This window comes from Lepidochelys olivacea (genome assembly GCF_965140295.1).
Source record: "Lepidochelys olivacea isolate rLepOli2 genome assembly, chromosome: 4".
Classification (NCBI taxonomy): Eukaryota; Metazoa; Chordata; order Testudines; family Cheloniidae; genus Lepidochelys; species Lepidochelys olivacea.
This window is the reverse complement of record NC_140414.1, coordinates 25,940,543-25,954,620: the sequence shown is the minus strand read 5'-3', so window position 1 is coordinate 25,954,620 and position 14,078 is coordinate 25,940,543. Positions and strand designations below refer to the sequence as shown.

Sequence of the window (14,078 nt, the reverse complement as noted above, 5' to 3'; positions counted from 1 at the left end):
GTTCACAGTCCCCATAGTGCAGGGGTGAGCAAAGGTTTTGGCCCCAGGGCCACATCGGGGTGCGAAACTGTATGGAGGGCCAGGTAGGGAAGGCTGTGCCCCCCAAACAGCCTGGCCCTGCTCCCTATCCACCCCCTCCCACTTCCCACCCCCCTCAAAACCTCCCACCCATCCAACCCCCCCTGCTCCTTGTCTCCTGACCACCCCCTCCCGGGACCCCCGCCCCCATCCAACCCCCCCACCCCCTGTCCCCTGACTGCCCCGCCCCCTATCCACACCCCCGCCCCCTATCCAATTCCCCCTGTTCCCCATCCCCTGCCCCCCCCTCCAACCTCTGCCCTATCCAACCGCCCCCTGCTCCTTGTCCCCTGACTACCCCCCGCCCCATATCCAACCCCCTGGCCCAGGCCCCCTTACCATGCCGCTCAGAGCAGCATGTCTGGAGCCACGCCGCCCAGCCAGAGCCAGACATGCTGCCCTGCGTGAGCGCGCAGCCCTGCCACCCAGAGTGCGGCCCGCGTGGTGGCATCGCTGTGGGGGAGGTGGAACAGTGGGGGAGGGGCCAGGGGCTAGCCTCCCTGGCCAGGAGCTCAGAGGCCAGGCAGGACGGTCCCCCAGGCCAGATGTGGCCCTTGAGCCATAGTTTGCCCACCTCTGCCATAGTGGGTCCTAAACATCCACCATCCTACTACAATATCAAAATAGGAAATCTGAGAAGTCCATTACCAGACATCATAAAGACTAAAGAACATCCAGGAGGAAGTTGTCACATGCACCCTGGAAAGACACCACAAAGTTTTCTTCGAAAGCATTGTTGTTTCAGAGGCTTAAACTAAATAGCCATAACAGAAAACTTATGCTCAAATAAATTGGTTAGTCTCTAAGGTGCCACAAGTACTCCTTTTCTTTTTCTTCATCTGGTCTTTATGATTGCCACTGACCTTTGTTGGTTCCTACTGCAGTTCCAGTAGGTGTTCAGATACCTGAGTGATGAGAAAGGTGGAAATGTCTAGAGAGAAAGAGAGAAATAAACACAGGAATCAGTAACCCTTTAGTGGGGTATACTGGCCCTTTAAGCCCAGAAGGGGCAAGGTGACCCTGTGCCAGAAATACGGGCACAAATGAAAGCCGAGGACATGGCCAAAGCCAGAGCAAGAAGAGCGGAAGTAGCCCCAGGGAATTAGTGGTTGGCGGGTAAAACTCAGCCCACTGTCTTTTTAAGGGTTCAGGACCAGGAACCCTGTGGTGTAGGATAGGGCAAGGCTTCCCTCTTCCTCAATCAACCAGAACAAGCCCTCAGAAGGAGGGCAATATACACGCTGCCCCTTCCTTCTCCTTCAGGATGGGGAGATGCGAGGAGGAGGAGGAGGAAATCTATTTGTGTGGAGGAGGAGGAAATCTTTCTCCAAGGGAAAGGGGCTGAGTGTGAAATAGGGACCAGCTGGAAAGAAACTGGTTGAGGCCTGTCGCTGGTCGGAATGGCAACCCAGAGCCAGGAGAAAGGCTACGAACTCCCGGAAGAGGGAGAGAGGCTGTTTGTCTTCTAGTCTGTCTCTAGGAGGAGTGCTTGTGAATTCCTGAGCCAAGGAAGGAAACGGCTTTTATCCTGCTCCTGGGAGAGTCCTGCGGCCCGCTGACGCAAAGGGGGAAAGGCTGTGCAGGTGAGGGCAGGCAGAAGAACAGCGCTTCGCCGAGCTGGCCCGTGAGGACCTTTGAAGAGACGGAAAACCCCTGCCCGCCCCCCCCCGTCGCCGGACCCCCGTCAGCGGTCAGGAGGAGCCCTACCCCGACGTTTCCCGGGGGCCCCGCAAAAAGCAAATTTTCCCCCGCCCCCGCCATGACGGCGGGTCGGCGCATGTGCAGGAGTCCCTGCCGCGTGCGTTTTGCGGCCCCCCCTCAACCATCCTGGCGCCTGGGAGGAACTGCACATGCGTAGCAGCCACCCAGCTCACGGTCCTGTACGCGCCAGAGAGCTTCCCGCACCCCGCCGCACGTCCCGGAGCTGGGATGCGCGCGCACAATCTTGCCCTTCCCCCCCCCCCCCGCCCCTCCTTCTAGGGTGGTGGGGCGCGTGAGTCCGTGGCTGCCGGCTCTGGGCTGAGAGGGCGGCGGCGGGTAGCGCAGCGCAGCGCAGCGCGCGAGAGGTAACGGCCGGGCGCAAACGCCCCATGTAGGTGCGCCCCTGGGCTCGCGAGCGGCGGGATACGGGGGCGGGGTGTTTTTTTGAGGGGGGGGTCGTCTGCCGAGGGGACAAGGTGGGGGCGGGGGAGGTTAGGGAGGAACCTGCGGAGAGCTCCGGGGGGCGGGGAGGCCGGCTGGGAGAGGCGGGTGGCTGGGGAGCGAGGCGGAGGGCAGGAGATGGGTGGCTGGGGGGATGCATCTTTGTAAAATTATTATTTCCTTATGCGGCTGCAGGTTATGCATTTGCGTACCGTGACCTAGCACCTTTGTGACATGGCAGACCCCCACATTTTGGCAGCAAGGGGGTACACACGTTATTTTCATGCATAACAACATTGGGCACTTTACAAGACGTCACATTTTTCACTTATCACTCAATTTGAATGTGCAAAGTATTGAACTAGTCAACTCATTTTTCATAAACATGAAACTTCCTCTTCCTCGAAAGCATCTAGCGATAATGCAAATACTCCAGTAATGTAACATGTTATGAATGCTCTAATTAGAGCTGTACTGCTGGCCTCAAATTGCTGCTGCCTCTTGGTTACAGGGCTAAATACTGTATTACCCCTGCTAGCACCCAACCAAGATCCAGGGTACAATTTTTTTAAGTACGGTAAAGGCACACACAGTCTGCCTTGAAGAGTTTACAATCCAATTAGGGTCTCAAGTATTAAACAAAAAATGGTCTCCTTTCCTCTCTCACTTGTGGGAATAAACAATAAGTTGTAGAAGCATTTTACTTGGTGGGTGTGGGGGGTATATTGTATATATGGGGGTGAGTATGTGTGTAATTTAGCGAGGAAAAGCTAAATCAGAAATAGTACAAACTTTTCTTTCTACATGCTGAAGTTAGTAGTCATTTTTATATGTTTGAGTATTGAATTCCACAGTCCCGGTCTGGTTCCTGTGAACACTGTCTACTGCTGTCCTGGTCAACGGTTTTTAATACAGTATAGCAGTTGTGACAGGTCATGGTTATGAAGAGACACAGTCTCATGTAGCTAGGGCCAATTGCATGATGGTCTTGGAATACGAAGACAAAGTTCTAATTGGATTCTGGATTTAACGTGGAGACAGTGCAGAGCATGCAGCATAGAGGTGACGTACCTATAGTGATTTGTATTAGTCAGCATTCTGTATTGGCAAAAGCTTTCTTGGAGGTATGTTGCATTCTTAGATCTGAATTGTAGTAACTGAGCATTAGTCATGATTGCATGGATCATCATGTCTAAATCTAACAGGATGGTGTGCAGTTTTCTAGCTCACTGAAGATTTAGAACAGGTCTAATCACTCAGAAGCATAACAGAATCCCTACGTTCCAAAACTAATGTATCCAGCCAGTCATTCAAATCACTACAAAATACCCCATCACATCAAAAATCTCAGCTCCCCCCAAAAGCCCAACTAATTAGAGGGTTATTTGTAATAATTCTTCACAGCAAGAAATAGGTCTGGAGTTGAATGGAACACTTCATTCTATGTTATCTCACTACCTCCCTTATTGACTTTATGTAGGTGTTTGAATATGGTAGAAAACATGATTGTTCATCTTCTTCCAGAATCCAAAAAGGTTCAAACATGAGTCTGTGGATTCAGTCTGAGAGGAAGAACTTAAGTTGTTTTAGATTATTTCCATTCACCACTGCAACCTCTTTGAGAGGCAAGATAATTTGATGATTGTTGGTATCAAATGCAGAGAGGTCCAAGAGGATGAGAATGGATGGCCTTATCTTGACAGTGGACTGGAAGAGGTTGTTGGATAGAGCAAAGAGTGCTCCTTCTGCACCATGCCTTGACAGAGAGATCCAGGAGGCATTGGTGAATCAGTTTTTGTTTTCTCAATTAGCTGGTGTGTGAAGGGAAGTTTAATACTGGATGCTCACCATTGTCAAGTGACAGTTTCTTTATTAATGGTCCAGCTATTGTGAATGTGTTTGTGTGTGCCATAGGTAGGGCCCTACCAAATTCACAGCTGTGAAAAATATATCATGGACTGTGAAATCTGGTCTTTTGTGTGCTTTTACTCTATACTATACAGATTTCATGTGGGAGACCAGCGTTTCTCCAATTGGGAGTCCTGCCCCAAAAGGGAGTTGCAGGGTGGGGTCACAAAGTTACTGTAGGGGGGGTTGTGGTATTGCCACCCTTACTTCGGCTGTCCAGCTCTGAAGGCAACACAGGAGAGTGGGGGCTGTTGGCCAGGCGTCCACCTCTGAAGGCAGCACCCCGCCAGCAGCAGTGCAGAAGTAAGGGTGGCTGGCCAACAGGCTCCACTCTCCGGCCGCCCATCTCTCAAGGCACTGCAGAAGTAAGGGTGGCAATACCACAACCCCCCCTACAATAACCTTACGAACCCCTCCCCCCCCCGCCTCCTGTTAGGGGGCTTATTCCTTCACCCACTCACTTCCCTGGTCCTTCTCACATGAACAGAGAGCAACAATACCCGAAGTCCAAAGGTGCAAACAATTCGATATTTATTGGGGTGAACTTCCAGCAAGCATGATTCCAGTTTCCTTCCTTAGTATCCTCCTTCCCAGCTCTGACACCACAGAGCCTTACACCTGTGTCCCTGTTCCCATTCCTGCCCTTAGCCAAACATGATTCCAATTTCCCCAGCCCCATTCCCTGTTCCCATTTCCCCCACCTGCATGCCCAACCTCCTACTTCCTGATTGACTGCAGACTATATAGTAAAACTTGAGTTCTGCTTAGCTATACCTTAACCAATCATTTTCCTGAAATTGAACTAACCAATCCTAACATTGTAACATGATTATGTAACCAATTATATCCCACCACCTTAATTAGTTTACACCCAGCAAAATTAATTATACAGCAGACAGAAACAATCACAGAACCAGACAGAGATTATACAGACAAACAATAGCAAAGTGGGAACTATAATGACAAAATAATACAGAAGTGAGGATTTCACATCCCAGCTATTGATAAGTGAGTTCTTGCCAGACAGGATGCTATCAAACTAAGTTTCCTTTTATATTTTCCAGGCACTTCCCTTTCTCTGGAGGTGACAGGCACTATCAGGACAGGATTGTATTCCTAACAGCCCAATAGCACCTTATTTCAATGTGACTAGTTTGGAATGTGAGGATGTGACCGTTCACTTCCCAGCTTATGGCTGCCTCTGTTGCTTAGCCAAATACCCCTACAATAACCTTACGAACTCCACCCCACCCCCCGCCTCTCAACTCCTTATTAGATCAGGATCCCTGCAATTACAACACAGTATGCATCCGATGAAGTGAGCTACAGCTCACGAAAGCTTATGCTCAAATAAATTGGTTAGTCTCTAAGGTGCCACAAGTACTCCTTTTCTTTTTGCGAATACAGACTAACACGGCTGTTACTCTGAAACCTGTAATTAAAACACTGTGAAGTTTCAGATTTAAATAGCTGAAATCATGAAATTTAAGATTTTAAAAATCCTATGACCATGAAATTGACCAAAATGGACCGTGAATCTGGTAGGGCCCTAGCTATAGGGTGGGAGGCAGGATTCCCTGAAAGAAGGCATTGTCAGCTCTCCTCCCCCTTTTGTAGGGACCTTAGATTATCTGAACCTTTACCAGACAGGAAAGCAGATGCTGGCAGCAGCCCCAATTGCTGTTTGTCCTTGGATTGCTATTTTGTGAATGGCTTGGATTTTTGGAAGGTGGGATTTTCTGAATCTGTGCTCAGTTTGACTTTCCTGGTGTCCATGAGACTGTCCTCAATATTTGTGATCTTTGAAGTACATGATTTATTTCAATCTATAGATATGAAAGACATGTCCACAGCTGTAGGGGCTCCGATTATGTATAATAAAAATCCAAACAGAATTAGCTACCCAGAAGCTTAGGTGAATACCAGTGCACTGTGGATTCTTACCGACTTCTTAGCTAATGAAATACTCTATCACAATCATACCCTCAGTTCTTCTCCAAAGCCCTAGCAAATAGAGGATAGAAGTAATTCCTCACAGCAAGAAAGATTCTGAGGTTGGGTGGAAGTTGTCTGTGTTTATGAAGAGGTTTTATGGCTGAAAGAGTTTTGCAGGTATGTCTTTGTAGCTCCTAGGCCAGGCTAAAGAAGCAGGTTCCTTTTTGTGCCTTCACAGTTGTGGCATAGGATTGTAAAAATTCCTTGTGGAAAAACAAGTCTGTCTGATCATGCTTTTCACCACAGATGTCCAGTTTTTCTTTCTTCCGTTCTTGCTTTTTCTGCCAGCAGTTGTCCAAGAACCAAGATATTTGTGTGTGCAATGGCCTGAGAGAAGGTGTTTGTCTGCAGCAGTCATCTGGGTTTCATTGTATAAAGAGATTAAATGTCCTTGGGTTGTGCCAAATATATGGAGACCTTTTTCTTTTACATTGTCTCATTAACCATAAGGCACAAAACAGTATTTCACGAATTGTTATAAACACAGCTTCCTTTGTATTGATTGAATCCTAGCTTGTTTTCATGTTGAGGAGTCTTAATCTGTACTGTGCAAGAAAGTAAAGTGCTTCTCTTCTGTATATTTATTGTTAAAAGATTTAGTTGATTAATTCAGTGAGACGCTGAATTATTTTTGTTTAACTGTATGGGTTTCTTTGTATAAATCCAGCCACAAAATTAAATACTTCTGGGGCTGGTAGAATGACACTTCTTTTCTCAGGATTAATTCACTTATTTCAAGCCCAGTATCAAGCAAAAAATAATTAAAATATACATTTCATGTTTTCTTTACGTATAAATACTCTGTCACTTGCTCTGTCCCCCTTCACACTCCCAATTAGCATGGTAATCCTAAGCAGTTTCGCGTGGGGCTTGTGTAAATCGGTTAACTGTTAATCTGATTTAGTAAAGAAGAGTTTTGAGGTTTACATTAACTTATTTTTGTATAAGGTATACTTCTGCTTCCTGACCTAGCTGTAATCAGAGGATGAATAGTGAACAGCTGCTTCTGCAGCCGATGCCAAGGCTGCTTCTTGGTTGCAGTCTGGACTAGAGAGCTGCATTCCCCTCCTCTTCCTTAATTTTCTCAGGGCATATCTACAGTACAAACTAAAATCGACCTGTGTTATGTTGACTTAGAGTCACCACAATAATTACTGCAGTAGTTCATGTCCATGCTGACCTCCTTCTGTCATTGGTGCGTGTCCTCACCAGGAGTGCTTCCACCAACTTAAGAGGGGCAGTATAAAAAGGTTGAGAGCCCATGCTCTCAGCTCTGCGCAATTCCCCTCCGGGAGCCCAGGCAGCAGCCCAGCTGGGGACCAGGAGCCCCAGTGACAGCTGGGCTCCAGCTGGAGCCTCTGCACCCTCCCCAGAGCAACAGCAGGAGCTGTGAGCAGTTTTCTTGTCAATTTCATGGCTCTATGCTGGAACCTTGACATTAGCTAGAATCATAGAATATCAGGGTTGGAAGGGACCTCAGGAGGTCATCTAGTCCAACCCCCTGCTCAAAGCAGGACCAATTCCCAATTTTTGCCCCAAATCCCTAAATGGCCCCCTCAAGGATTGAACTCACAACCCTGGGTTTAGCAGGCCAGTGCTCAAACCACTGAGCTATCCCTCCCCCCCAAACAACAGCCTGTGTACTCAGTTTCTTTCAGCCCATGTTTGTAACCCACAGGGTCTACAGGGACACTACTTCACCCTATCTACACAGATATAAGCCCTACGCCTCTTGTGGAAGTTGAGTTATGTCAGTGTAGTAGGGCACTTACATCCGGGGGGTGGGAGGAGAGAAGCAAGGCTGTAGTGTGTACACTGACATAATTAGGTCTTATGCCTTATGTTGACCTAACTTTGTAGCATAGATCCAATACCAGTCTCTGTCCATCCTTTGGTTCAGCATACAATCCAAGCCATGTCTCCTTTTATTTTAAGTTTTCTTGCTAGATCAAGGGACAATAGTTGAATTGTTTATAATTAGTTAGCGCTGTTAATATTTACACTACGAAACTGTCCCGGGTGTGTGTTCCTACCTTTCCTGAGCATAATTTTTTGTCAGGCTGATTAATTTAAAGCTTATTAAGTGTTCCTGTTTAATTAAATGTGAAGTGGTTTGACTAGAATGGCTAGTTCAGTACCTGCTGAATACTGACTTTGAGGTATCTTTATTCTCTGAATTGGTGCAATTCTAAATGTAGGATAGTTGTTCTAAGACTGTACAGAGGTGAGTTTGGAGGAGGGGCAAGGTGGTGCACCTGAGGAGATCTGGCCATTATCCTGAATGTATTTATAAGCCTGATGTCACAAGGAAATAAGACAAAATTTCTTCTCGATAAGTATATTGGTGGGGATGGGGTAACTTTCTTTACTTGTCTTTGTCAGTTTGTTTTTTATTTGATTTTTCCACCCAGTCTAATGTTATGAATATATTGAGATAGGGTTAGAAAACTTTTAATGACGGAGATCTGAAAGTTCATTGCTATTTCTGTACTGTTAAAATGGCTCTCTCTTCTGTGAGGATTTTGAATGTCTCATGAGCAGACAGGTCCTCAATAGTTGTGCTGTAGCGAGGTGGTGCACATACTGGAATACTTGATGTGTATTATGTTGACTTGACCACTTTTAAAGATGATTGAGTTGGTTTTGACTTTATCTGTAAAACATTTTGCATCTCCTCTTATGTGTCATTTTGCATGTAGTATATAATGCACAGCACATTCCATCTGCCAACCTAAACACTTGAGCTGACCCACTTAGTAAATGAAATGTGGAAACCAATATATTAATAAACGTGAATAACTTTAAAAAAAATCTAATCTGTGCCTGAGACACTATACACCAGAGACGAATCTTGTCTGCGAAGACTATATACAATTTATTATAATATAATTAATTTGTAGACATAATTCTACTTCTAACTTCAAAATTAAGAAGCATAGAATCATTTTGCAGTTTAGAAAATTATACTGATTAAAATAGGCAAGCCCATTATGTCTTCAATGCCAAATATTTTGTGACTAGAATTTTGTTAAAATTCAATTCCATTCCATTCAGTATCCAATATCTATAAAATGAACACTTAGAGTTTGCAGTCAAACCCTTAAAGTCAGAAAATACTAGGTTAAGGTTTCACCTGGAACCTTAATTCTGTTCCTCTGTGCCTTATGCATTACAATCTAACTACATATTTCTAACACACCAAATCATAATTCTTTTTTCCCCTGGCACATGTAGCACTTTAGATTTCTTTTCCTCTTGTTTAGTTTTGCTAATTTCATTGTTTTAGTGGTCCAGCATCTCTCTATTGGCACTTTTTTTTTTAAAATATAACAGTTGCACTTTAAGTTTCTTCTCCTTTAGAAACTTCCAAAACTGTCTGCTTGTGGGAGATTCCCTCAGACATTTAGAATAGAAAATACAATTGAAGCCAGTGTTGTTTCTCAGAACAGAAGAAACTTGATAGTCTCTAATTAGCAAAAGACACATACACGTGTACAGTACCTAGATCTCTTTTAATGGTAACTTAATAAAGAAAAGTGTGTGTGTTGTGGTTTTAGCTTGTAATTTACCCCAGTAGATAATTTTTTTCTTTTTAAAGAAATTCTACATAGCAGGTACAAAACCAGGGCTTCTGTAACTAGAAGATAGTTGACTTTGTTACATTTGACTGAATTATTTCACTCAGGGAAAAGGAGAAGCTGTAGGGAAACAAGTCACTCTATAGTTAACTCATGCTATTAGATCAGTTTCTGATATCCACAGTGAAGCCTTGACAGAATCCCTTGACCTATCCTCCATTAAGTTATCTAGTTCTTTTTTGAACCCTGTTATAGTCTCGGCCTTCACAACATCCTCTGGCAAAGAGTTCCACAGGTTGACTGTGCAATGTGAAGAAATACTTCCTTTTGTTTATTTTAAACCTGCTACCTATTAATTTCATTTGGTGACCCCTAGTTCTTGTGTTATGAAAAGGAGTAAATAACATTTCCTTATTTACTTTTTCAACAGCAGTCTTGTGTTCATTGATACTCTGCGTCCAAACTGAAATGCTTCTGAACTGACAGTAAGCATTTTTTTTCAAGAACTAAATACATTCAGAAACAGAACTAGCAAGACCATTTTCAAGAGTACCAACTGATAACTCCCTATATTACAACTTCTACTGCACCACAAAGAGGAGAAATTCTAGGACACATCACTTATTTGCAAAAGCCTCAGCCATTTCAGAAGTGCCAGAACTGTCAGGTGCTCCCTATCAAGATTCCAAATTTTTCAGCTTTCCTGTGACAACTAAAACGCAGTAAGACTGTAACGGGCGCACTCACCTCTCGCGAGCGCTCCCCTTGGCTGAGTGCATGTGCCTGTACTCACTCACTCTCCCTGTGGTGTGTCTTTGGTGACTGAGCCCTCTGGCTGAGTCACATGCAGTCCATCTATGTGATGAAAGCAAAGCAAAACCCCTTTTAGGGTATAGGTCCAACAGGGGTCTCTCTCCGTAACATCTCCCACAAGTTGTCCTTGCTCTGGGATAGAGTTCCCAGGGTTCCCTCCCTGGTGACAAAGTCTTTGCCCTCTTAGGGCCTTTCTGGCCAGAGCTCTCCAGCTCGGTTGCTGTAGTTTAGTGCCCCCCTCTGAGGTGCCTCAATGTCCAGGCCACTTCCCCCAGAGGCTGATGGGAGTGGGGGTTGGGGGGACCCCGGCCCGCTCACTACTCTGGGTCCCAGTGCAGGGACCCCGTAGATAATAGCTTTCTGCTGTGTCCCTTTATCTAAGTCGCACTGCTGCTCTAATTCCCTGGGCTACTTCCCCAGGGTCCAGGGCTGTCTTCACACTTACCTCAGAGCCTTGTCCTGATGGAGTCCCCACAACCAGCTCAGGGCTCCTCCTCACTCTCCCCAGTTTCTGGCAGTACTACCTCGTCTGAGGTCCTGCAGCTCCCTCAGCCAGCCACACACCATCCATGCTCCTCCAGCTCTAGCAAGGAACTGGAACTTAACCCCTGCAGCTCTTCTTATACTGACCTGCTGGGCCCTGATTGGTTGTGTCCCACACAGCCACTCTAGGCAGCTTGGAGTACCCTCTTCACTGCCCTTTTGTGGGGCAGGGTGTGGCAGGGCCACAAGGCCTCCAGCAGGGGGCCTCAGAGTTTCTGATATTCCCCGTCACAAAGACTATCTGTGCTATGTAGGCAATCGTAATTTGGGGTGTATCATAACACGCTGATTTTTTTTTAATGCAAATTCTATCAGTATATATTTAATACTATTCAGTTTATTTAATTCAGTAAAAACTTCCATTTTCCATAAGAACCTCAACTTCAGTTTACCTGAAACAGCTGCAGAATTTTACTTGCTGCAGAATTCGGTGCTGTAATGTGGGCTTTATTGGTGCATGGGTTTCAGCCTTGCTTGTGGACAAGACAGAGCTAATCCTTGTAGTTCCAAAAATGGACGTTATTGTTTCAGATGGAGACTGAAAAGAGAGGAAGTTCCTAGTGGAATAATGCTGCATGTAGGGTGGATAGTTGTCCCTTAGGCTGTCATGGACAATATTTGTTTCAGCTTTTGAAAAGATTTTGGAAAACCCTGGAGCATGAGTCCAGCCTGGATTTTTGAGTTGGAGCCAGGCAGATGACAAAAAAGGCTGACGTAGCCAAGTTCTTCCCTCTTTAGGCTTAGCGACTTCTGTTTAAGTTGACATGTACGATGTAGCTGGAATACCAAAAAGAAGCTTGGTGAACATTGTAGTTCCAAACATTAACTGACCATGCCAACTGCCTCTAATTGTTCAAAAGATTTAATATATTAAAAAAAACTTAGCAAAATTGTACCATTTTAACAAACATTACTTATTGGTTCTCCATCTATTAGGTTAACCATAGGGGAATCACATAGTATCTGTGATGTCACAGTTAACTTAGAGCAAGTCAGACATTCTGAAATGTGAGTAGGTAGTTTTGTAAATAGTCATCTTAGGTTGTAAGACTAGCTGTTTATGTAAATAGTATGTACCAATACTAGCTTAGATCAAATCAGGGTTATAAATGGTGCTTCAGGCAGGGTGGAATGATTTAAAACAAGAAGATGTAAATCACAGATTTGCATCAATAGGAAAGACTTGACTAAGTCACTGACTTGACTTTTTTTGTTTTCCTCCCCAAAACAGTTCTCATTAGTAGCAGGGTCAAAACCTACTTTGTTCAAGCAAGGAGATGACTTAATTTAACATAGTACATCTATTTTTATGTCACGATAAAGTGTTTTGTAGACACAGTTTATCAATATATCTAAACTTTATTGCTATAGAATTAATTTGAGTATTGCTAGAAGAATCCTGTTAGAATCTATTTGTATTACATCAAAATAACACTAACATTACATACATGTCTGGGTGAACTAAATACTGTTTCCCGTAACAACTCTCTAACCTTCTTGGTATCATCTTAAACCATGAACACTCATCCTACTACTTGTGTCTACAGATCTGCCTGTCACCACTTCTGCAATATTGTCTATGTATGCCCAGGTGCTATTGCCTCAGTTTAATCTATGCTGAATTCTCATCCATGTTTTGGTCCTTTTGGTTATTGCAGTGTATCCTTCCAAATAACCTCCCTAAGTCCAAACGCTCAAAATTCCAGCATATGTAGAATGCTGCTGCCTGAAGCCTTCCATGGTTCAAAACATAACCACGTATTGCCCTATCATGAAGCAACTTTACTACCTCACCAGTCAACTTACAATCCATTTCAAATTCATTCTACACTTTTTTAATGCTTTCATGTTGTTCCATTGGCTGACGCCAGCTGACCTCCTGAACGTTATCTATTTTCCACCTAGTGGAAGTATAGTACTGCCTACTTGTAGTCTTGCCAATGTTGGTGGAAGAGTCTTCTCCTCTGTTCTAAACAAGGATATATCAGACTGTAGCTCATGCCAATCTCCTTTCACATTTCAGTTGAAAATAACCTTTATTCTTGTCTGTCTCAAAAGAATACCAGCTAGATTAAATCTAGTCAATTGTTAAAAAGCTTCAGTTATTTTAGATACCCAAGTTGCCCTGCCATATATGGCTTTACAGATTTATCCCTCTCATAGCTTCCCTGTTGCTGTGCCAGACCCACACAAACATGGGAAACTACCTATGCAGTGGAAATTGGGAAGGTGCCTAGAGCACTGGGTGGGTACCTATAGGTGTAATTTATTTTATTCTGATTTATTTAGTTTTTTAAACTGACTAGACACAATTGTTTCAAATGCACAAAGTAGAATATTTTACTTACTGGTATATATTTAAAATTACTGTAATTGGAGGGAAAAAAGTAGGTAAAAATTTCAGTCAGATTGACAAGTTTACTGTCCTATTAATTTTTCTGTCTCTCTAGATCTGTGGGTCAGATTGCTTCCACTAGTGGCAAGATTATGATTCCATGTTCCAGCTATTTTGTCCTCATATTTAGAAATTAAGATATTAACATATTGAAAGTTTTCTTGTTATTCCTGGTATAAAGCATGTTGTGCCCTTTCCTATTTGTTGGATATTTGTACTGTATACACTAGAAATTAGGGATGTTTGCCAACTTGTTTCCCGTATTCCATCAAGTTTTAAATTGCTCCAAGAATTAAGAGAGTAAACGTAGCTATCAGAGAGGAGCATTGTAATAGCAAGATTCAGCACAGAAGTGAAAAGTGCTTTCAGTACCACTGAAATACACACTGGATAGCCTTATTACTGATGGCTACAGAAACAATTTTATATTTGTCTTCCTGTATGGTTACTCCCTTTTTAACTGTTACTTAAAAATACTACTTCCTTATTTCTTTTAATTTTGAGGATCTTTGATTCCCAGTGATTGTAGACAGTAGTAGCCTAACATTAACAATTCAACTGTCACATTGTTTAATAAATTCTGTGTACTCCCACAAATTTTATAAAAAGAAAACTCAAAGGAAGGC

The 14,078-nt window shown here is 44.0% G+C and overlaps 1 protein-coding gene across 5 annotated transcripts in view; it reads left to right on the top strand.

The window, feature by feature from the left end:
• Nucleotides 1-1,066: 1,066 nt before the first annotated feature.
• Nucleotides 1,067-14,078, top strand: part of KLHL8 (kelch like family member 8) — a 49,796-nt gene continuing 36,784 nt past the window's right edge. For 2 of the 5 annotated variants that reach the window (XM_084627396.1, XM_084627392.1), the window contains exon 1: nt 2,030-2,144. The gene's annotated coding sequence lies outside the window, so the exon portion shown is untranslated. Of the gene's footprint in view, nt 1,662-2,028; nt 2,175-14,078 lie in introns of those variants that run through there. The other 3 variants (XM_084627395.1, XM_084627394.1, XM_084627393.1) reach the window with 3 other exon arrangements.